The 25057-nt window shown below is 47.0% G+C and overlaps 1 long non-coding RNA gene across 2 annotated transcripts in view; it reads left to right on the top strand.

The window, feature by feature from the left end:
- Positions 1–1594: 1594 nt before the first annotated feature.
- LOC148687482 (uncharacterized) overlaps positions 1595–25057 on the top strand; it is a 35282-nt gene continuing 11819 nt past the window's right edge. Inside the window, exons 1-3 of one of the 2 annotated variants that reach the window (XR_015946505.1) lie at positions 1595–5870; positions 10837–17911; positions 19792–19914. This is a non-coding gene — a long non-coding RNA (uncharacterized LOC148687482). Of the gene's footprint in view, positions 5871–10836; positions 17912–19791; positions 19915–25057 lie in introns of those variants that run through there. The other variant, XR_015946506.1, reaches the window with a different exon arrangement.

The raw sequence follows: 25057 nt of genomic DNA, 5'->3' as shown, positions 1-25057 counted from the left end.
TGTGTAAAAAGGACTGCATGCGTAGCTTGTAAATATTGTCACTGATGACATGACCCCCTTAGTTCAGCCGAGTGTAGTTTTCACTGCATATGCTCTAGAGCAAGCATCCCCAAACTTCAGCCCTCCAGATGTTTTGGACTACAATTCCCATCTTCCCCGACCACTGGTCCTGTTAGCTAGGGATCATGGGAGTTGTAGGCCAAATCATCTGGAGGGCCGCAGTTTGGGGATGCCTGCTCTAGAGCATGGATAGGCAAACTAAGGCCCAGGGGCCAGATCCGGCCCAATCGCCTTCTAAAGTCAGGTCATGGATGGTCTGGGAATCGGCGTGTTTTTACATGAGTACAATGTGCCTCTGGGTTGTTTGTGAGGCAGCCTGGTGTTTTTACATGAGTAGAATGTGTGCTTTTATTTAAGAAGCATCTCTGGGTTATTTGTGGGGCATAGGAATTCATTCATTTTTCTTCCCCTTCAAAATATAGTCCGGCCCCCCACAAGGTCTGAGGGACAGTGGACCGGCCCCCTGCTGAAAAAGTTTGCTGACCCCTGAGGCCATTGCTGCAACATAGCTTTGTTTTTGAGCTAGTTGTGACTACAGCAGAGCGGTTGTGTCTTTTCTCAGTGGCTTTCGGGAATGGGGAGTGGGGCATTGGGACTTGCAACATGGTAGACCCACATTAGAACGGTGCATGCTTCCAAGTACAGGCGGGGCAGGCTGCGAAACTATTTACATTAGGCAAGCAAAGGTAGCAACATAAATAATCCATCCCTTGCTCAGCATTGCCAAATGTCAGCCTGAATACTCCCTCTAGTGGTGTACAGTTGCAGGGTTAATGCCAACATTACTAGAAAAAGAGAGATTGCTCTTCTGCCACCAAGTCTCCTGAGCCCATGAGCTCAGGCTTTTGTAGCAAATCTGCCATTTGTACCTATAGGTCCCTGCGGTTTTATATTGACTTGTCCTATTGTGCAGGAAAATGCGATTGCGTGTGCGCACAGCGAACATGCTGGCTTGGATCCCAAGGCGGTTTGCCACAAGTGGAAGGGCAGTATGGTTCGTGCAAGGCAGCATGATGTTCCAGCCATGATGGCTCCATAGTAGGGCATCTGCTTTGCAGGCAAAAGGTCCCCTGCCAGTCCGTGTACTGAGGCAGATGGACCAACAGTCTGGTTCAGTGCAAGGCAACTTCCTAGGCCCCTTGACCCTAAAAGGAGTGGCTTTGGGGCCCAGCAGGCTGTACAGACCCTGCAGGTGCCCTTATTTTCCAGGAACAGTCCCGGATTTACAAAAACCATCCTGGTTTCTGATTTGATCCCCAAATGTCCCGCTTTTCCTTAGGGCATCCGTAGTTTCATTGGCTAAATGTTGGACGGTATGGAGTTGTGCAACCCCTGAGCCAAGGAGATAAGTAAATATACAACCTTAAGGCAGCCCTGTATAGGGCTTTTTATTGTTTTTAAATGTTTTATTATGTTTTTATATATGTTGGAAGCCACCCAGAGTGGCTGGGGCAACCCAGTCAGATGACAGGGTAGTAATAATAATAATAATAATAATAATAATAATTTATTATACATATCCCGCCCACCTGGCTGGGTTTCCCCAGCCACTCTGGGCGGCTTCCAACAGAAAAATGAAATAAAATAATTATTAAACATTAAAAGCCTCCCTAAACAGGGCTGCCTTCAGATGTCTTCTAAAAATCTGGTAATGTTTTTTTCTTTGACATCTGATGGGAGGGCGTTCCACAGGGTGGGCGCCACCACCGAGAAGGCCCTCTGCCTGGTTCCCTGCAACTTGGCTTCTCGCAACGAAGAAATCGCCAGAAGGCCCTCAGTACTGGACCTCAGTGTGCGGGCAGAACGATGGGGGTGGAGACGCTCCTTCAGGTATACTGGACCGAGGCCATTTAGGGAGCCAGAACGTTCGAGAACTAAGCTGTTCAAAAACCAAAGTACGATTGTACTGCCTAGATTGCGCTGTCCAGTGTAACCCATCCCCACGGTCTCGCTGCCCTTAAGGAGGCATTCTGGAAATGCATGGAAGTTGGTCTAGAGATGAAGGAGCTTTTGAGAATCAGGAGTGGTGAGGAGGAACTGGAATAAATAGCAGTTTACACCTGCTATTTTTCTTTTTTCTTCTGTTATTCGGGAAGAAGAGAAATAAGACGCTCTTATGCGTTAGGGAATTCTTTGCTCTTTCCTCCCACTCCCCGCTTGATTGGCATGAGATTTAATTTGAGCTAATCAGCTTGAGTAGGCAAAGTGAAAGTGCAGCCATTGCCTGATTGCAGCCTCGAATGCAGTTTGATTGTGAAGCATGGCAATATCTGCATTTTATGCACTTTTACAGTAGGATTTCAGGAAAACAAACCAGCAGGGTCTGGGGGGAGGAAGAACCTGCAAACCAAGGACCCAATGCCCCCTTCACCCAACTTTCATGTGCAAACAGTCAGTTGGGGTGGGAAATGGCAACATGGACAGGGAGATGGAGGGAGGGAGGGGAGATGGAGTAGCTCAGCGGTTCGAATCCCCATGTTGGGGTGAGCTCCTGTTGCTCTGTCCCAGCTTCTGCCAACCTAGCAGTTTGAAGGCACGCCAATGAAAGTAGATAAATAGGTACCACTGCGGCGGGAACGGAAACAGCATTTCCGTGTGCTCTGGCACTTGTCACGGTGTCCTGTGGTACCAGAAGCGGTTTAGTCCTGCTGGCCACATGACCCAGAAAGCTGTCTGTGGACAAATGCTGGCTCCCTCGGCCTGAAAGTGAGATGAGCGCTGCAACCCCATAGTCACCTTTGACTGGACATAATCACTCGGGGGTCTTTTACCTTTTTTACCATTATTATTATTATTACTATTGTTACTATTATTATTACCATTAACACCATAAAGGTCCTTTATTTTTACCTTTAGTCTAATAATGAAATGCTGTTCTGATGAGCAATGCTGATGTTCTGCTATGATAGGTTTGGGGACCCTTTGTCCCTCCAGATATTGCCAAACTCCCATTAGCCCCAGCTAGCATGGCCAAAATAGCCAAGAATGATGGGAGCTGTAGTTCAGCAACGTCTGGAAGGACAAAGGTTCTGCACTCCTGCCCTGGGCAAAACCCCCAACTTTTACAATATTACCATTGATGGAATCTTCAGCGATGGCAGTGGTTAGGAAACATTTTCTTTTTTTCCGGAACTCTGTCTGCATTTCTAGAACAGAAGAGAGATATCGCATAGCACGTTTGATATGTATTTTGAAAGATAGGGGAGGAGCAGCCTGTTGTAGAGCATTAGGAAGGTGCTTCTATCACACCCAGTGCTATTTTTCTAGAAAAAGAGGTGCCAGAACTCACCACGAACACCTCCGTACTCCTACAGTGGCAATGGCGCCCACTTGAGAGGTGCCGGAACTGAGTTTCGGTGCGTTCCAATTGAAAAAAAGCCCTGCCCACACCATACATTTAATGCACATTCAAATCACCTGGCTTTCCTCCCAAAGCATCCTGGGAACTGTAGTTTGTAACAGGTGCTGAGCATTGCCGCTCTGTGTGGTGTAAACGACAGATCTCAGCATTTTTTTAGTTTTTTTAAAGGAAGTCATGTGCTTTAAATGTGCTGCAAATGTATGGTGTGCGTTGGATTTAAATGTTGGTGGTGTGGCTGTAACATTTCAGTAGGAACATTCTCCCATGCGGAAGAGATTTCGATAGCTGGGAAGGAGAATGATACAGAGCACCGTACATTCCATCAAACTCACTCTCCCCCGCCCCCGCATTTATAGCTTATTTTTTAAAAAAATGATAAAAATGGTTGAAACAGAATCCCCTCACCCCGCAGGAGCCATCTGTTCAACATTGACCTTAATTTTCTGGATGAGTGCTTCAAACATTTTAAAGCCGTGTCTACATTTCATTTAGCAGGAACCTCAGGTGCTGAAGAGTAAAAGAGTCTGGAGTGTTCTGAAGGAACACACGCCATTATCCAGTAAATTGTTCTCTTCATATAATTTAGTGAATGGCTTGGTAAATATTTGACAGTTCTGTACTGGCTAGTTTAGCTTTAATCCTCTATTACATAGCACAGCACAAGCCCCCGGCATACAAACGTTTTCCCCCCCATTTCAGGTTATAGTTTGAATTGTTCACATTTATGCAAGTGAGTTATTTCAGTGATATGCCTCTTTAAGAGCACAATCCTAGCCATGTCTGCTCAGAAGTAAGTCCTACTAAATTCAGTGGGGCTTACTGCTGAATACATGCGGTTAGGATTGCAGCCTTACTCTGTTTTAAAGGTAAAGGTAAAGAGACCCCTGAACATTAGGTCCAGTCGTGACCGACTCGGGTTGCGCGCTCATCTCGCATTATTGGCCGAGGGAGCCGGCGTATAGCTTCCAGGTCATGTGGCCAGCATAACAAAGCCGCTTCTGACAAACCAGAGCAGCACATGGAAACACTGTTTACCTTCCCGCTATAGCGGTTCCTATTTATCTACTTGCATTTTGATGTGCTTTCGAACTGCTAGGTTGGCAGGAACTCTCTGTTTTAGTGACCATAAAATACATGCTGCAGTGTAGCTAATGTCAATCAAAATCTGACCTTGCCTTCTCAGAAAGCGCTTCCTTTCACACGTTGAAGCACCCGATTCTCACTGTTCCTATATCTTGTATGTGGGAGGAAACCAAATATATGTATCTCTGTAGACCCACATGTGTGGGTGAACAGCAAAATAATCACCTGGGTACCTGGATTTAAAATGCAGAGCTAGCACACAGAGAACTCCAATAGCAGAGTTTCAAACTCACAAAAATAAGCAGCACAGTATTGGAATATAGGTCGTTAGACCTTTTTATCCTGTTCAGCTGCATATAGCAACTGCCCTCTTTCTACCCCTCTTGCATTGAGCAGACCACACACTGCTAAGTAAGTTTAAAATGATTTACTTACAGATTCAAAGTCTCCGTCATGCATTGTTCCATGCCGCAGCAAGGATAGCACGGGTAAAATACTCTTGGGTATTTTAGTTCCAAACATGTGCTGTAAGCTTGGGGAGCAAGCTCACACACATCCATGTTGTTACATGATGCAGGGGGGAGGGGAGGAAGGAAGGAAGGAAGGAGAAAGTCTTCACTTTCTCTCCAGAAGAAAGTGTGACTGAGCTGAGTCTATCTAGCAATACAACTCTGTGGTTCTTTACCCCTTCATGCACCCCTTCATAGCAGTCGTGCATAGCTATGTTTGACTGCAATCTCCCACACTGCAGTCCTCTTTGCCATTTCCCATCCTGTCCTACCCTAAAAAGCAAAATTATCAAGGATAGTACGGGGCTTAAGTGGATAGAGAGCGTTGGCAAAAACTGGGTGCTCTGATTGTGTGAGCAGAAGTACTTTTCTTTCTACTACAGAGGAGCTTCTCAACCCCTGCTGGTCTGTGAGCTCCATTCAGAAAGTCTACCGAAAGATTGCAGAACTGTTGAGAATAATCTGAACTTGCCTTGCCTTAATCTTTTCTGATAGCAGAGATTGAGACCATTTTGTTTGAGTCTATATTACTGAACAGGCCAACAAGGCCTTGGCTTTGGCGCTGTAATTTTCATAATAATGGTGTTGTGATACCAGGAGACAGAGACAAAATGCTGTCTGAAATATATATCATTTTGCTGACTGAGGACAACTTCTTCAGTCTAGAATTAATAATGAGGGAAAGTAGGAAAGAACATTGCAAGCTCCTTTATCAGAGCAATAATGCTTGTTTATATTTACAAAAGGTTCTGCTTCATCTGTATAAATGTAAGAGAAAATCACTATCTGCTTCTTTATATGATTCCAGCGAGGTTTTGAGCAATGCCTACAAAACCAGAACTGATCACTGTCAGGAGGTGAAATATACTCGGAGTCAAGAGTAAATTTCATGCTCTTTATTCAGCTCATAGTCATCAAGGAGGAGAAGAGAAGACGAATGGCTCTTTTCCCCAAACCATCTGCTTATACACATTATTTACACAATGGGCCTTGCGTGATTGGCTACTTCAGGGCTACACCTGTGGGCCAATTATATTGTGGATTGACTTCTGCCTGCAGCCTGATTGGCTGCTCCTACAGGCCAATCAGGTAGCAGATTCACTTCTGCCAGCCGCCTGATTGGCTGCTCCAGCAGGCCAATCAGGTTGAGGATTCACTTCCACCTGGAGTTGGATTGGGTAGCTCCCGCTGATTCTGAATCCTATTGTTCTAGGATTCAGCTCAGTACATAACACCCCTCCCCTCTAAGTTCCAGTCCTGCCCGGGAAGTTGCATTCGTAGTCCCCAAGGTCTGCTGGCCGCCTCCGTGTGCGTTGTGGCCTGGGGTGTTCCTTGGTCAGGGGTTCTGGTTCTGGCTCGTGTTCCGAGGCTGCTGGCTGTGCCAGGGCTGTCTGGTCTGGCGCCACTGAACCACTAGGTTGTAGCTCTGGTTCCGGTGTCCTTCCAGCCTCGGGGCGCCCCTCTGTGCCTACTGCTTCTGCTTCCCCTGCCCACCCCTCTCGCTCTACAGGCCTCACTGCCCTGCTGTCCCCTTGGGACCCCTCTGTCCCGCTCTCCTCCCGGGTTCCTCCTGGGAATCGTCGCCGTAGCTGGTCACAGTGGCGGCGCCAACATTGCCCCCCTTCCGTTAGTACCTCGTACGACACGGGACCGGTCACCTTGGTGACTGTGGCGGGTACCCATGCTGGGCCTGCCCCAAAATTCTTTGCATACACTGGGTCCTGGGCCACAAATGTCCGGGGGTTCCTGCCTTTCCCCACCACTACCTCATCCTGAGCTCTGTCGGGGTGAAGTCGGTCCAGTCTAGTTGCAAGGCGCCGGCCCATTAGTAATTCAGCTGGGCTCCGGCCCGTCGTTGTGCTTGGGGTGCTGTGCTGTGCTAGAAGAAATGCGGCAAGGCGGTATTCCCAGTCCCCTTGTGTCATGCGGCGGAGGCTGTCCTTGGTGGTCCGCACCATGCGCTCCGCTTGGCCATTGGTGGCAGGGTGGAATGGTGCTGAGCGGATGTGGCGGATGGCGTTCTGCGCTGTGAAGGTCTGGAACTCCTCTGACGTGAATGCGGTTCCATTGTCCGAGACGAGGGTGTCAGGGAGCCCGTGGGTCGCAAACAGCTTACGTAGTACCCGGATGGCTGCCGCCGTAGCAGTGGATGGTACCAGTGCGACCTCCAGCCATTTGGTGTAGGAATCCACCACTATGAAGAATGTTTTTCCCTGGAAGGGGCCAGCGAAGTCCACGTGCAAGCGTGACCATGGATGTCGGGCGGACTCCCAGGGCTGGACTGGGGCCCTTGGGGGATCCGGGCGGGATTCTTGGCAGGTCTGGCAGTGTTGGACCCAGGCCTCTATCTCTCTGTCAATCCCCGGCCACCACACATAACTCCTGGCAAGGGCCTTCATCCTCACTACCCCTGGGTGTGTCTCGTGTAGGGCTGTGAGGACCCTTTTGCGGAGGGGCTGGGGAACAACAACCCTGCTTCCCCATAACAGGCACCCCTTGTGGGCCGACAGTTCATGTTTGCGGTTTGTGTAGCCAGCGAATTCTGGCCCGGGGCTGCTGCTGGGCCATCCTCGCCACACCCAGTCCAGGACCCGGGAGATGACCCTATCTTTTGTGGAATGGTGCGCAACTTCTTGTGCCTGAATGGGTCGGTCGGGAAGCAGCTCCAGGGTCATAACCTCTTGCGCAGGCGCTGGGTCGGGGCCTGTTTCTGGTAGTGGTAGCCTGCTGAGGGCGTCTGCGTGGCCCATCGCCTTCCCAGGGCGGTGGATTAGTGCATACTGGTAGCCGGCAAGGAAAATTGACCACCTGAGGACACGTGGAGACAACACTTGGGGGGTCTGCTTCTCAGGGGCAAACAGGCCAAGCAACGGCTTGTGGTCAGTCACTATGGTAAAGGGCCGCCCGTACAAGAAATCATGGAATTTTTTTACGCCCTTCACGATTGCCAGACCCTCCTTGTCAATCTGTGAGTAGTTTCGTTCGGCTGCAGCAAGCGTCTGGGAGAAGTATGCCACCGGCACCTCTCTTCCATCCGGGAGTTGGTGTCCCAGGACAGCGCCGATGCCATAGGGAGAGGCGTCGCATGCCAGCACCACTGGCAGCCTCTCGTCGAAGTGTGCTAAGACCGAGTTCGAGACGAGCAAGTCCTTGACTGCCTGGAATGCGGCCCTTTGTCGCTGGCCCCACACCCAAGGGGCCCTTTTATCTAGGAGTCTGTGTAGGGGCTCCGCTACCGCTGCCTTATGGGGAAGGAAGGCATGGTAAAAGTTCAATAGTCCCAAGAATGACTGAAGTTCGGGCTTGCTCTTGGGCGCTGGGGCCTCACAAATGGCCCGTACCTTGTCACCGGTTGGATGGACCCCTTCTGCGTCCACCTTAAATCCCAGAAAGTCCACCTGCGGAACTCCCAGTAAACACTTTTCCCGCTTCACCTTGAGGCCCGCCGTCTGGAAACGGTGCAGGACGGAGCGGAGGCGGTCCTCAAATTCCTCTGGTGTGGGCCCGGCGATCAGTACATCATCGAAGAAGGGGGTGACGCCAGGAATCCCTTTAAGGAGAGAGTCCATTAGATTCTGGAATATGCCTGGTGCCACGCTAACGCCAAATTGCAGCCGCTTAACTCTGAATGCCCCTCTGTGCGTCACAATCGTCTGAGCCTCTGCTGTGGCTTCGTCCACAGGCAACTGTTGATACGCTTGGGCCAAGTCCAGTTTGCCAAAGATTTTTGACCCAGCCAGGGTGGCGAGGACATGGCTGACCACTGGCACTGGGTATGCATGGGCCGTGAGAGCCTTGTTTATGGTGCATTTGTAGTCTGCACAGATGCGGACCGAACCGTTAGGCTTGACGGGTGTGACAATTGGAGTTTCCCAGGGGGCGTTGGGCACCGGCTCCAGCACTCCTTGCTCCACGAGCCGGTCCAATTCCTCGTCTATGCGGGGTTTCAGGGCGAACGGGACCCGGCGGGCCTTGTGCCTGATGGGTCGTACAGCGGGGTCTAGCTGTAGGGCAATGGGGGGTCCTGTATATCGTCCCAATGCCCCATCGAAAACCCCTGGAAACTCTTTGCATATGGCGTCCACGTCCACTTGTAAGCTAGTGTGGTTCACCCCGGTAATGGCTAGCCCCAGAGGTCCAAACCATGCCAGTCCCAGTAAGCTAACGTACGGGCCCTTAACTACCAGCAAGTCCAATTGTTGCCTTCGCCCTCGATATTGCACCCTGAAGGTCCCCACCCCCATAGTAGGGACCTTACGTTTCTGGAAGTCCCGGAGGGTGAATGGGGCCGGCCTTAGTTTGGGACCCCCATTAGGGCACAGTTCCCTTAATGTTCGGGCCGAGATTATGGATAGAGTTGAACCCGTGTCCAGCTCCATGCGGCATGGGGCTCCCTCTATCTGTACCTCTTTATAAATTTTCTCTGTGCTGGGATGGGGCAACTGGAATACCTGGTAGTCCGTGATCTCCGTCGAGTTGCCTTGGTGCATGGTGCCGTGTGACCTGGGGCTCCTGGGTCGGTCATCTGATGCTTGTCGACGGGTGAGTCGAGCCCGACACACCCGGGCGATGTGTCCCAATTTTCTGCACTGCCTGCACTCTGCGTTGCGGAAACGACAGGTCCTCCTCTCGTGGTTCTCCCCGCAGCTTGCACAGTTCCCTCCTTCTCGTCGAGGCTGCTGTGGTGTGTGTGCTGCTTGAGTGCGCCGCTGTACTCGGTGTACTTCCTCCCTGTCAGATTCGGATTCGTCGGTGAGGTCTTCGTGGTAGACGCTCGGTTGGGATGGCGGGGCCGGTCGTGCCTCTTGCGTTGACCTCTCGGCGGCTTCGGTTGCCAGGGCTTCCTCCAGAGCAATCTGGAACGTGAGGTCTTTTTTGGCGTAGAGGCGTCGTTGCAACATCTCGTCCCTCAGGCCACCGACGAGGCGGTCACGAAGCATGTTCTCCAATTCTGAGAAGTTGCATAACCGGGCGGCTTGGCGGAGGGAGGTCACAAACCCAGTTATGGTTTCCCCCGGGGCTTGCCGCTTTGCGTAGAAGGCATTTCGGCAAGCTACCACCGAGGGCTGTGGTGAGAAGTGCTCCTTCAGCCGTTCCATTATTGTTTTGTAAGAGACGGTAGCGACATCTCTAGGTGCAAGGAGAGCCCGGGCGATTTCAAACGTCTCCTCTCCACAGACGCTGAAGAATGTTGCCCTCTTCATGGCATCGTTGGTGACTTCTTTCGCTTGCAGGAGGAAGTTGAAACGGGCGGTGTACCCTTCCCAGTCTCCTGATGCTGGTTTGAATGGCGAGAAGCTGCTGTCGGTTGCCATTCTGGGTTCCTTGGGTCCTGGAGCTGAAGCCTGGATGCACGGTGCGATGCAGCGGTGCAGCAGGTGGCGGTGCTGCGGTGCAGTGCGTGGTGGCGGTCAGCTCAGCAGGATCCCACCTTCGTCGCCAGTGAAATATACTCGGAGTCAAGAGTGAATTTCATGCTCTTTATTCAGCTCATAGTCATCAAGGAGGAGAAGAGAAGACGAATGGCTCTTTTCCCCAAACCATCTGCTTATATACATTATTTACACAATGGGCCTTGCGTGATTGGCTACTTCAGGGCTACACCTGTGGGCCAATTATATTGTGGATTGACTTCTGCCTGCAGCCTGATTGGCTGCTCCTACAGGCCAATCAGGTAGCAGATTCACTTCTGCCAGCCGCCTGATTGGCTGCTCCAGCAGGCCAATCAGGTTGAGGATTCACTTCCACCTGGAGTTGGATTGGGTAGCTCCCGCTGATTCTGAATCCTATTGTTCTAGGATTCAGCTCAGTACATAACAGGAGGGAACACCATTCCCCGCCCCCCACGTTTGGTGGTCCTGCTCTAAATTATCTTGGTTCTGGGAAAAGCTTTGTTATGCAATGATTCATTGTTCCTTTGAATCCTTTAATTATATTGTTAGGATTTTAGAAGCAACGCCATGCAAGGAAGATTAAGAGCTTGTTTAGAACTTATTGGCAGCGGCCAAAATCCCTGTTGACAATATCTGCTGGAAGAACACGGCTCCGACATTGAAATGTTGGTTGGCCAACATGTGACATATTGGGGGGGGGGAAGAGTTGTCAAATGCACTAGACACCCCCACCAATTTAACTTCAGTGTGCTTGAGGACTATGTCTCCTCTCAGCCCTAGACAGCATGGGCAATGGGGTGAGACAATGGGGATCCAACAGGAAGATGTAGGGGAGCATGACCAATTTGGTTGCACTGGGTGTGTAGCCTTGGGCAGGGCCAGCTCTAGGGGAAGGCTGGGTGGCGCGGGGCACCAGGGGGGCGCAGCGCTGTGTGCTGCGCCCGCCCACCAGCCACGGCAAGAAACGGGGCGGGGGCGCCGGAGTGATCTCCGCGCCAGGGCACCCCAACATGCTTAAGGCGGCCCTGGCCTTCGGGGTGCTGCAGGGGACATCACAACTAATATTTAGAATGGAGCACAAGAGGTGGGGGGGGGGACCACGAATTTAGTTGTTTTGCAGGGTGCCCCTGAAATTTGATACCCTAAGGGCTACTGTGGAAGGTAACCGAGGTTCCTCGGACCTCTTCATATCAGACACATGTATTAACACATTTTGCTACAAGCTGCATGACTCTGGAAGCTGAGGCAGTCAAATCAATGTCCTATTGAAGTATTATGGGCGATTTGGATTTTCTGTCTTGGAAGCCAACTGTTCTCTGTATGTAATACAGCAGTTAAGTGATAGTGTTGATGTGTAATTGGGAAAAATAATGAGATGAGAGACGGACAGAAACTTTAAATCCCAGTTTCATCAAGAGACAAGATCAAGGAGTCTGGGCTAATATGTGAGAAAATTGCTTTCTGTTCCACTATTTAATGCAGTCATCCCCTTGCTTGCTTGTGGAAATGCTTTTTCTTAGTAGCCCACTGAATCTGACTTGGAGAATGCATTGCAGAACTCGAATACAAAATCACCCTAATTTTAAAATGCGAAATACCAAATTGTCATGGAGGAGGATTTTTTTTTTTTGTACACACACTCTGAAAGAAAATAGCAGCTATTTTGAGGGAAAGCGTTGCCAAGTGCTTTGTAGAGCAGAGCTGATAAAAAAAATGTATTCCACCCAATTTAGGTTTAAGACCAGTGTTTAGAAATTTAACACATGCAGCCATTATACAGGCTAGTGACGTTCTATTCTTGGTGTAAGCTATGTTATTGAAAAATCGCATGCATTGTTCCTTAAAGGCTCTGGATGTTTTTATGGCTATATGTCTCACTCGTAGTTGCACTGCGTTATAGAGTTTGTAGACTTCAGGCTGTAAAAGCATGGACTTTGGTCTCTTTGCAAAGTATTCAGTAACCCGTGTTACTTACTCTGCTCTCAGGGCTGTGGCTCAGTGGTTGGGCACCTAGTTTGCATAGAGAAAATCCCAGATTCAGTGCCAGGGATCTTAAGATGGGACTGGGAAGAAAAATTCCTGTCTACAATGCCGTAGACTAGAGCCACTGGCAGTACCAATCTGGGACCAGTGAGATGACTCTCTAGCAGCTTCTTCTGCATGTCCCTGTGGCCAAGGAGGAGCTAAGAGCCCAGGAACACTGCAAAGTGGGAAGAAGTAGGACAGGAAGAATGACCGGTTTCAACCCTTCCATATAGAGCAGGCATGGGGAACTTTGGGCCCTAAAGAGCTATATTATCACAGCAGCTTTCTTGTTTTTAGTATCTGTCTGTCTAGAGCAGTGTTTCCCAACCTTTGTTCTCTAGCTGTGTTGGGACTACAATTCCCATCATCCTTGGCCACTGGTCTTGCTAGGCAGGGACGATGGGAGTTGTAGTTCAAAAACAGCTGAAGACCCAACGTTGGGAAACACTGGTCTAGAGAGACAATGGAGTGCTCCTCTGGTTGTGAGATCAAGCTGCTGTGCTAGCAACACCAAAGTGACCTCCTTGGTGCACAAGCCAGAGCAGAACCTCCTCTTGGCCTCATTGATGTGCTCCAAAGGAAAGCAGAGCAATACTTTTGGCACTGGCTTGGCTGCAGGAGTTGCTAGGAGGCGGCATACAAACCACCATCCAACTGTCTTAGGAACTCCACTCTGGGTTTACTCCTTAGCCTTTTCTTCTCCCGAAGATATCTCACAAGGCAGAGGAGGCTTAGGACCAGAGTTTTCCTTTAGCCCCCAAATGGACAACGAGCAAAGTCCCAACTAAAGAAGATTGGCAACTTGAACTGATGGAATATGTGCAGCTTGCGGACCTAACATAGAGAATTAGAGAACAAGAAGAACATATGTCTAAAGAAGATTGGAAAATGTTTATTGAATAGACGGGGAGGTGGGAATTGTGTACACTTGAAAACGTTGGCAGCATTCAGATAAATTCAACAGTGTAAACAAGTTTTGATGGACGCAATAATAGAATACTGAATGGTTTGGTTTATGTAAAATATGCAGGGATTTATGTTATGCAAAATGAACCATGGAAAGAGAATATTTTAAGGTTGCTTAAATGAATATTCTAAATTGTAAAACAAATATATATGGATCAGAGTTTTCCTACTCCTAGATGGACTATCTTCTCAGCCCCTCATTTCCCTCTACAACACGTGCAGAAACTGCCTTCTTGACCGTTGGACCCACTACTGGTCCTGGTCTCTCAACCCACTGGAACCTGTCTTCTCATGCAATGGAAGCCCCTCACTCACTGAGGGTTTGAAACCCGTCGGCTACCCTCACCTAGTTTAGTCAGCCGATCTACCCCATTTCTCAGAGTGTGGCCGCAGTCACATGCTGACGGCTTCTAGGAGCCACAGGTGAGAGCTGCGTGCAGAGTGGGGACCATAGATGGACGAACTATTACAGAAGGAGCACAATGTGCCCCCCACCAGAGGTACTAACCCTCCCCATACAACATCTGGAGGGCCAAAGTTTTCCCCGCCCTGATATAGATCTTTTAGCAAAGAGTACCGTGTACAACTGAGTAAGATGGCAATCTTTTTACCTGTACATATCAAGTTTTCATTGCATTCATTGCGGTACCTTTTCTATTTCTTTTCCCCCACCTTTGCATCTTCCTTTGGGGCAAAGAAAGGGGTTAATAGGAAGGTCATACAATAAAAGCATGAGTTTAGCATGACTGCGCTAAAACGAATATGCCTTCGACATTGATTAACAGCTGATAACAAAGTGTTCTCTCAGCACAGAAGAGTCAAGGTTTTAATATTCAGAATCGGAACAATAAATGTTAATAACTTAATAAGCTTTCCCCCTTGCAGTATATTAATTCCTCTTTCTCCCAGCATGCTGTCTGCATTACTTCAGTTACAGAAAAGGGGTCAACTTTTACTCAAAGTGTTAATTAAAACTAGCATGCTTTTCTCCTGTACGAAGCACTTGAAAGCAGCCACCAGAGATTCCCTTTTAACAGCAGAATCGTTTTGTAGCAAACTGGAAGCTTTGTAGCAGAAATTTGCTTTTTAGCAGGCAGTGTGCGAGCCAGGTTTAGGGCCTGCATTCCACTTGGAGACCAAATCCTCCGTCCGTCAAAATGAAGAATAGTAATGCACGTGCGAGTGAACACAATGTGCAAAGATACATTTTTATTAGATGAAACAGCTTTGCAAAAAATGTCTCTTGTGCAAAACTGAACACAAATATGTGTGCAGTGCTACCTTGGTTCTCAAACGCCTTGGTACTCAAACAACTTGGAACCCAAACACTGCAAACCCGGAAATAAGTGTTCTGGTTAGCAAACTTTTACGGAAGCCGAGCGTGCTCCGTTTTGAGTGTTATGCTTCCATTTTGAGTGTTATACTGAGGTCTGTCTGTTTTTGCTATTTTATATATTGTTTTTTGGATTTGCGGCTCTTTTTTTCTTTTTGTGACTGTGTGGAACCCAGTTTAGCTATTGATTGATTGATTGTGTGACTGCAGTACATAGTTTATTGCTTTCATTTTATGGATCAATGGTCTCGTTAGATAGTAAAATTTATGTTATATTGCTGTTTTAGGGGTTGTTTTTAAAAGTCTGGAACGGATCAATCCATTTCGCATTACTTTCTATGGGAAAGCGTGCCTTGGTTTTAGAATGGACTTCCGGAATGAATTAAGTTTGAGAACCAAGGTGCCACTGTATATTAAACAAGGGGGGAATTTACATGAGCACTTAAAAGCCGAAAGCTCATATAGAAATGCAGGTAATTGAATTAGGAGCGGAAAAATGAGAAATCAAAATTGACAGGTTTGCCAACCCCCAGCTGCAGCCTTGCACTCTGTGTTGAACTACAACTCCCATCATCCATGACCATTGGCTGTGGTGGTTGGGGCTGATGGAAGCTGGAGTCCATCGACATCGGGAAACTCCCAGGTTCCCATAACCAGCACTTTGGGTGGTGCTTGGCAGAAGACAATAAAACAGCAGAACTCTTTTAGAATAGCATAATATGAGCAGAACGAGAATTCCAGTCAGAATTCTGTCTTCCACATTCCGTACCAAATGGAGCTCCTTAACTACCTTGAAAGGCAGCCTGGCTTCCATTATATATAAATAAAATATTATAAATATGTGTGTGAGAGAGTGAGTGTGCGCGTGCACACACACACACAATGTCCTAACAGCAAAATGTCCTGGGCTGGACCTGTTTCCGATCATAATCATAATAAATTTATTATTTGTACCCCGCCCATCTGACTGGGTTTCCCCAGCCACTCTGGGTGGCTTCCAACAATATGAAAGCATAATAAAACATCAAGCATTAAAGAATTCCCTAAACAGGGATGCCTTCAGATGTCTTCTAAAAGTCAGATAGTTGTTTATTTCCTTGACATCTGATGGGAGGCCGTTCCACAGGTTGGGTGCCAGTACCAAGAAGGCCCTCTGCTTGGTTCCCTGTAACCTCACTTCTCGCAGCGAGGAAACCACCAGAAGGCCCTCGGAGCTGGACCTCAGTTTCTGGGCTGGATGATGGCCCAGAAAACAAGAACCTGCTGGATCAGGTAAGTGGTTCCCCGTTTGTGGAATTTTCTCTCCAGGGAGGCTCTCTTGGCACCTCTATGGCATATCTTTAGGCTCCAGGCAAAAACATTTTTCTATAACCAGGCCTGATTAAACAATCTGTGGCCTTTGATGGAAAGAAGACAAAGTCCTGACCAGAGACGAATATTTGATGAAGATGATGGACTATGGCGAAACTGACCGGGAAAATAAAAAACCAGGAAGAGAAGAACTTCAAGAAGGAATGGGAAAAATTTACAATGTATTTTTGCTTTTTGTTGTTGCATATTTTGCATTCTCCCCCCCAATAATTTTTATTAATTTTCCCCAAATATCTTAAACACAATACAGCTTAACAATATTATTCTGCTTGAAATCTGTATCTTATCCGAATTAACTTCCCTCCACCTCTCTTCTGGCTTCTCTACATTGCTCTTACTTAAGCATGTTTACTATATAAAATGTCTATAATTCCTTAATAAAATTTTGTATTGTACTTTAAACATACAATCCTCATTATATTACAGCATTACATCTTATGATCTAACCAAATGTTTACAATAAACGTTATGAGTTTTATTTCAGTCCTGCGAGTCTCTTTATTTATGTACAGTTTTCTCTAAGTATACCATAAATTTGGACCATTCTTTTTGGAATTTCTCATCTTCCTGCTGTCGGAATCTTCCAGTTAGCCTTGCTATTTCCACATGCTCCAAAACTTTCTGTTGCCATTCTTCAATTGTCAGAATATCCTGTTGTTTCCATCTCTGTGCGAGGAGTAGTCTTCCTGCTGTTGCATATTTTGCATTCTCATTTTGCATTTTTAATGTTGTAAACTGCCCTGTGATCTCTGAATGAAGGGTGGTAGACACATTAAATGAATGAATGAATGAATGAATGCCCAGCATCTTGCTCTGACAGTGGCTAACCAGATGAACATGAGAAGCATGTAGGGAGGACTTGAGCACATCCAGAGACATGGCTCTCTTCCATGTCAATAGGAAGGTAACCAAGGATCGACACTGCTTTTAAAAAACACACACACAAAAACCCAGAAAAACCACCCACCCACCTAAAGTGTGTTTAGATGCTAGCTCTTCACAGCCCTTTATTAAGTCCCTGAATGTAACACCAGGTAATCATTGGATTAGTGCTAATTAATGCAACCCTGAGTAATCACTGGATTAGAATTCATTAACGTTGCTACAGGTAAGCTTGGGCTTATTTTAATGAGTTTCAGAGTGAAAGATGAGAATGCACCACCTTTTCAGAGAAAGTGATTAGGTATCTTTTCAGGTGGGCCCAATTCACCACAGGAAGAAACAAGTGTATCCTGCCTGACAGACAAGAGGCTTTCCATTTCTGTTGTATTCCATAGAATGTTCTATGTTGAGAATCTATTGTTCAGTTAGGAAAGGCGTTTCCATCACTCCTGCATACCTGATCCTCAGCTGGCTCCCCCTCCTTTATTCGACATGCAAACACTGACCCACCGCCATTACTTTGAGGGTAGCCTTTGATATATCAGTTTGCCATTGAAAAATAAAATAAAAAAAGCTTCTGTTCCTAATTGCGGCAGATGAATGATGGGGGACAAGCCCTTCTTGAAATGACCATGCTGTAAGATCTGGACTTCCTCCCTGCAGACTGAAGGTGTAAATAGGTGAATAAACCATATTTCTTAAAGCTATGGCAGTCTCCGCCATGTCTCAATTCTCCAAAGGACCCCAGACCCCGGGTGAGTGCCTGGGGGATCTTGCTATCGCTCGGCAGAGAGAGGGGGAGGCACCTAACCTTTGCAACAACTTACATTTCTTTTTCAGTATCTTAAACAAACGAAGGCTTATTCCTTCTATCAACACATTACATCCAAACGGTGTCATTTCATTTCAGAATGGATTCCGATCTATGGTAGGTTGCGAGGAAAGAACTGTGTTAGAGTCGTAATTTTCTTCTTTGGCTTAGTGGGATAAGTGCTGTGTATATACTTGGAGTAAACAGTCCAATTTGGGCAAGGAAACAAGCGCTGCTTACCTACCACTTTGACGTCTTAAAGCACTCAAGGAATGCTACCATCTAATCATCTCGCTCCCTCGTCTGGGTATTAAACTGAAGCAAAAAATGCCGCCTTCCTAGACAATTTATTGCCGGGTTTGCAAAAATGGGGGGGGGGTCATGTTTTCTTCCCCACTTGAGAGCGCACGTAAAACATTTCTCTTTATGTCTGCCATTAAAGCCATACATATTTGCCAAGGTATAAATAAAGAAATCAGCCCTGAGTGCTCACTGGAAGGACAGATCCTGAAGCTGAGGCTCCAATACTTTGGCCACCTCATGAGAAGAGAAGACTCCCTGGAAAAGACCCTGATGTTGGGAAAGATGGAGGGCACAAGGAGAAGGGGACGGCAGAGGATGAGATGGTTGGACAGTGTTCTCGAAGCTACGAACATGAGTTTGACCAAACTGCGGGAGGCAGTGGAAGACAGGAGTGCCTGGCGTGCTATGGTCCATGGGGTCACGAAGAGTCGGACACGACTAAACGACTAAACAACAACAAATAAAGAAACATCTTTTGACTTGCAATAAAACCTAGACTGGTACATTTCAGGAGACTTTTTTTTTTTTGGTCAAGACAAACCTTCTCCCTCTTTTTCCTTTCTTTTGTTGAAAAGGGTTCTGTGTTATTGCCTTGAGTAGCCACAATTTCATTACCGAGGCCAGTATAGATGACTTCTTGTGTGTGCTACCTTTAGTTCTGAATGTCCTTAGGGCCTGGAGGAACATTTCACATTTTTAGGCCAGGTCTGAATTTGTTTTTGAGTTTCTGCAGCTCTCAAAGACGGCGAGAAATCCAGAGCTTAACTAGTGAGTCATTGAAGTTAATTTATCTTTTCCCTTGGAAATAGATATGCTGGTATTTTCGCTCCCAAACCTGCTTTATTAATTATATGGGAATTTAAAAAATGAAACCCAAGAGACGCTTGGTGCGTCCTGCTGCTGTCTCTTGTGTCATGATGGAAAGCAGATGAGACCTTGCAGCCGGAAATAGATTACAGCGTCTCCAGAAAGCTAAAGGTGACCTGAAAAAGACTTCTCTGCTCATCTCCTACAGTTACTGGCAAGCAAGCTCTGTAGGGTTCGTGCTGTACTTCTGTTCAATGTATCCTTTCTTACTATCCTTAACATTCCCACACCATTTTTTTTTGGGGGGGGTCACTTTTCCTTCACATTTTGCTGCAGCAGCCCTGATGATCTCCTTATTTGAAGAATGGATTCAGGAGACCCATGGCTAACCCCATCCCACCCCATCTTGCCCATGCTGCCACCTGCAGGAATGCCACCAGTGGTATCCTTAGATCTTCTAAGCTTTCCGTAGCTCTCAGTGGGGGACTTTTGCAGCGGATGCCATTGCTACCCCAGAAGCTGGTGGAGCCCGTTGGAGAGGGATGTCCACTACATCCTCACCCCCTCAACAGCAGAGCTCAGAAGGTTAGGGCTGACACTTAAATAAATAAAGCAAAATCTCCCTGTACGTCTTGCAACAGGCTTGAGAAAGTCGCCAGCCTTCGGCGGAAAATGTTCCTGTAGCAGGAAGCCGTTAAGTTGAAATCCATTTGTGGCGCTGTGAAACTTGGGTCTCGGTAGGGAACTAGGAGTGGCTAGCTGACCGCAGGATGCAACTGTCCCATTGTTTGGTCTTTATGTACACTCTTTTATCTTGTTTTGGCTGTTCTTCCCCAGTTGGGAGTGAGCCACGTCTACCCTGAACCTCTTACTCTTTTGTTTCACAGAATCCTGTTTACATTTGTGCTCTGCAAAGCAACGCGAGTGACACACCTATCTTTTCCATCTCTGACCTTTCCAGCCTTGCTTTGTAATAACACCCGGCACCTGTTTCTTTCTGTACCTATACCTGTCAGTTAAGAGTAACATTTCATGTATCTGACAGAGTGGACCGTCATCCATGAAAGCTGGTGTCACAGTAAGTCTGTTGATCTTTAAGATGTTGCTTAGTCTGTTGCAGGAGAAACCAATGAAGAAGCTCATCCCTCTGGAATTTGCAATATGATTTCATGTTTTAATATAATCTATCTATTGTCCAACTATCATGTGTGAAGTCAGTCTTTTAGCACATCTTCTTTGGAACTCCTGCCTCTTGAAATTAGACAGTTCCCCGCATTATATTGTTTTAGACCCCTGCTGAAAACTTATTTATTTCCATTGTCACCAAACCATTAAACTCAATCTCCTCTTCAGCTACATCCACCATGACACTCGAATCTTGTACAGTTGTACTTTGGATCTCAAATGGCTTAGTTGCTGAATGTTTCGGTTTCCGAAGGATCGAAAACCAGAAGTGAGTGTTCTGGTTTTCGAACGATTTTGGGAAGCCGAATGTCTGGTGCAGCTTCCACGGCTTCCAATTGGCTGCAGGAAGCTCCTGCAGCCAATTGGACGCCGTGCCTTGGTTATCAAACGTTTTGGAAGTCTGACAGACTTCTGCAATGGATTCCATTCAGCTTCCAAGATACTGTACGACTGTATTAAAAACAGTTACGTTGCTTCCTATTAAACTGGCCACATCAATTTATGATTCTATCTACATATGGTGGGCTAAACTCTGGAGCCAAATAAAGGGACGGAGGCTTCTTAATGGCTTTTATTTATTTCAAGAAGCCTACCCTGAGATATAATTTAATAAAATGCAAAGCAAAAACATTATCAACAAAACACAGATGAGACCAACAAAAGCTTTTAAAAACGAATATACATAACTATATTAGTTTTAAAACATTGTAGATTTTATCTTTCTTTTGTTGGTTTTTTAAAGAAATTATTGACACTGCTTAGAGTTTTCTGGTTAAGCCATCTAATGATCTCTCTAAATAAAACAAATATATCCAGTGCAATGAACCCCTCCGCAGCACTTTTAATCCCCCCCCCAGCCTTGAGTTATTCAAAAAGGAGGCGGGGGAAAGGATGTTGGAAAGTAAACACATATTCTCTGCAACAACGATACACATTGCATGGTGGCGCATTTGCTTTGCTTAATGTTCTCTTCTAAATTTACCTGATTCCGGCGCATGGGCCTGTAAACATGATAATGAGATGAAATTATAGGAGCTGTCAATTGATGCTGTCTGAATGGCTGCCAAGATGTTTGTTGATTGCTGGTGCAACGCCAGGCCTCTTTAGAAATTAAAGGATTCTTTTAAATCATAAAATTGCTTTGTATTGAGAGTTAATTATGAATGACTGCGAAGCATTTTCTATTGAGCAAATAAGCCTATTTTCACTCCCTGCGCTGATTGGCAAAGTGTTTTGCATCTTTCCTGTAGCAATTACCACAGGCCCCCGTGCATATTAGGCCTTGTCCTCTGCTGTGCCGTGCGTGGAAGGCATCAAACCACTCTTGCTTATCTGGCACCGAATTCTGGGAACTTTCTAGTAAAACGAATGCACCTTTAAAAAGTTAACTTTCTTTCCCTCACGCTCGTGAAGACTGACACGAAGCCATTTTTTTTGGTGGAACTCTGCAAGATCCATGGAAGTCATGGAATTCTACTCAATATTGATCCAGAGCAGATTCCACGTTGCAGGATTCCCCCCAAAATACACCAGAGGCAATTGCATTTCATTCAGCAGAGCTTTGAGCATAATGGGCACAAATCCAATACAGTGGTACCTCTGGTTATGAACTTAATTCCTTCCGGAGGTCCATTCTTAACCTGAAACCGTTCTTAACCTGAGGTAAAACTTTAGCTAATGGGGCCTGCCGCTGCCGCCGGGCTGCCGGCGCGCGATTTCTATTCTCATCCTGAGGTAAAGTCCTTAATCTGAGGTACTACTTCCAGGTTAGTGGAGTCTGTAACATAGCTGCCAAGTACCCCGTATTTCCTGGGAAACCCCCGTTTTTCCTTACTTTTTCCCGGCGGTCTCCCGTTTCAGCTCCTCTCCCGTTAATCTCCCTTATTTTGGCTCCTGTCGGCGGCCATTTTTCTGGTGCCGCTTTGCCCATCTATGGGCACCAGAAAATGGCCGGCGCCGGTGCCTGAAGTCGCGTCTACGCATGTCCAGAAGTGCGTAGACGCAACTTCCGGTGTCGCTTTGTCCATCGATGGGCACCGAAAATGGCCGGCACTGGCACTGGAAGTTGCGTCTATGCACTTCCGGTGTCACGTGGCTGCCGATCCCAGATTTCTCCATGAGAGATTTGGCAGGTATGGTCTGTAACCCTGTGACGACCCAGGTCCCACTCTACCTTACTATCACTGCGACTCAGGAATCCAGAGGGGAAAACACCCACCCTCTTCTCCTGACGCCTCAAAAATAAACCCCTTTTACTAATGGGTTTCTAAGTAAGGAGAGCCTTCCAGCTTGCGTGGCCTGGTACCTTAAGGAACTCTAGGCTGTCCCCCAGGAATAACCTCTTGCCTCCAGTAAAGGGTCTCCCTCAGTTGGATTCCCCCACTGTAGAAGTTTGCCCTATGCACTCTGGCAACTTCTTGGCACCTCAGGTTACCCTTCTAAGCCTCCTCCGTGTAACTTCAGAACACAAACCACCACCTCCCTGCCTGAGGTGAGTTTTGCCCTCTCTTGAGTCACCACGGCTGTGAGTCCTGGTACCTCGCTGGAAAAATACAGACGGACCTCTTGTTGGCAAAAACAGAGATGAAGTTTTATTGTGTTAAAAACATAAGTGATTCTTTAACGTGTCATTTATTAATTAGCTTTGTTCCAGCTGTACAAAATAAACTCAGTCAAACATTTAACTTTAAGTTTTCCTAGCCTCTTAACTGTCTTCATACAAGCCACCACATAACATCACACCACACCTTCCTCCCTCTCCCTCCTAACTGACCAAACCGACCCTCCCTCCTTTTAAACTGGGCACAGTCCCGCCCCCATCAGAGTTCTATGCCAGTCAGGCTGGAGGTGGGTTAACTCTTTGCCAGCCGGGCAGAAATAAACATTTTAAAAGTGCTTCAATTTGTCACATATCTTCCCCCACCACAAAGACATTGCGTCGGCTTGCTCTTAATTAACTAGAGCAATGCCAAAGCAATGGGCTTGGGGTCAAAATTACTTCAATGCATTCTATAACATTCATATTACAAAGTCAACTAAATTAACATCTCATAAACTTGTACACAGATAAACCCTGTTTGGCATGTGTCAGATTATAACGCCTAAGCACAAATGTTCTGCTAGGGTTATTACCGTTTCATATAATAATTTGCAACATCCTATACCTCTCAAAAATACCTGGATAAGGCGTCCGCTATGATGTTTTCCTTCCCACTTATGTGTTTGACATCAAAAGTGTAATCCTGTAACTGCATGCTCCACCTGACTAACTTACTGTTGTTACCCTTCATTTGGTTTAACCATTTCAGTGGTGAGTGATCGGTATATAGGGTAAACTTTCGGCCCCACAGGTAAGGCTTCAGTTTACCTACGGACCACAAAATCGCTAGGCATTCGAGTTCTATGGTAGAGAGGTGCTTTTCCCTCTCTAACAACTTCCGGCTGATATATAACACTGGGTGTAAAAAACCTCCTTCTCCCTCCTGTGCCAGCACTGCACCTAAACCAACACCTGAAGCGTCCGTCATTAAATTAAAAGGGCAAAAGAAATCAGGTGCTTTTAAAATGGGCTCTGTCATCAGAGCAGCCTTTAAAAGTTCAAAAGCTTGTTGACACTGTGTGGTCCAGATAATCTTATCCGGGCGGCTTTTCTTCGTACAGTCACTCAACACAGCCGCGTGAGTGCTGAACTGGGGGATAAAACGCCTATAATAACCTATAGCTCCTATAAAGGCACGCACCTGCTTCTTAGTTTTGGGAGCCGGCCAGCTTCTGATGGCTTCCACTTTGTTAGTATCTGGCCTGATCACTCCCCCTCCGAGAACATGGCCTAAGTATTTTACCTGTCTTTTCCCCATCTGACACTTAGCCGCTTTTACTGTTAAACCTGCCGCTTTTATCCTCTGGAAGACCACACTTAGGTGTTGTAAGTGATCTCTCCACGATGGGCTAAATACCGCTATGTCGTCAATGTACGCAAGGGCGAACGTTTTCAGACCCCTTAGCATCCTATCGATGAGTCGCTGGAACGTGGCTGCCGCGTTCTTTAACCCAAAAGGCAACACTTTAAATTCAAACAACCCATCTCTAGTGATGAAAGCGGTTTTGGGCTTATCTAAGGGATCCATTTCCACTTGCCAGTACCCTTTTGTTAAGTCCAGTGTAGATATATAATTCGCTTTTCCTATGGTCTCAACCAAGTCGTCCACCCGTGGCATGGGGTAAACGTCCGGCACGGTCACCTGGTTCAACTTTCTGAAGTCTACACAGGGACGAAAGGTATTGTCTGGCTTCCTGACCAAGAGCAGGGGCGATGACCAGGGGCTGTAAGAGGGCTCAATCAACCCCAGTGCAAGCATCTCCCTGATCTCTGAAGAGACCAAGTCGGCGTGCTCCCCCGTCACTCTGTAAGGAGGGGTAGCTATGGGTCTTGCTTCCCCCGTATCTATTTTATGAGTTGCTAGGCTGGTCCTCCCTGGGATGTTTGAGAAGATCTGAGCAAACTGAGCAAGGACTAATTTTAACTGCTCCTTTTGCTCTGGGGTCAGACTTTCATCGAATGACACCTCTGCTAGAGTTGTGCCCTTACTTAGCTCTCCCCATCCAGTTAAATGAATTCCTTGGGTCACCTTCCCCTTTACTTGCAACACCAACTTATTTCTGTCAAAATAAGGCTTAAGTAAATTTACATGAAAATTCTTTTTTTTTTTAACATAATTTTTATTGGTTTTTACAAATTACAAAAAATGGTACATACATAAACACCTTTTCCACCTTCTTCCCACCCCCCTCCATGGGTCCTCCCCTGCCACAGAAGTATCCCACGCAGGTGATCAGTCAGAAGTGGTCCATTTTATGATTGGGTTTCTGTCCTCCTCCCCCTCCCCTGCCCCCCAAGCCCCCCCCTGCCACCAGGGAGCTCCAGTGAACCAGGGCAGTACGCAGGAGTTCATCCATCCAACCATCTAT

This window comes from Zootoca vivipara, chromosome 1 (genome assembly GCF_965207765.1).
Source record: "Zootoca vivipara chromosome 1, rZooViv2.hap1.1, whole genome shotgun sequence".
Taxonomy (NCBI): domain Eukaryota; kingdom Metazoa; phylum Chordata; class Lepidosauria; order Squamata; family Lacertidae; genus Zootoca; species Zootoca vivipara.
This window is presented reverse-complemented; position numbering and strand designations above follow the sequence as displayed.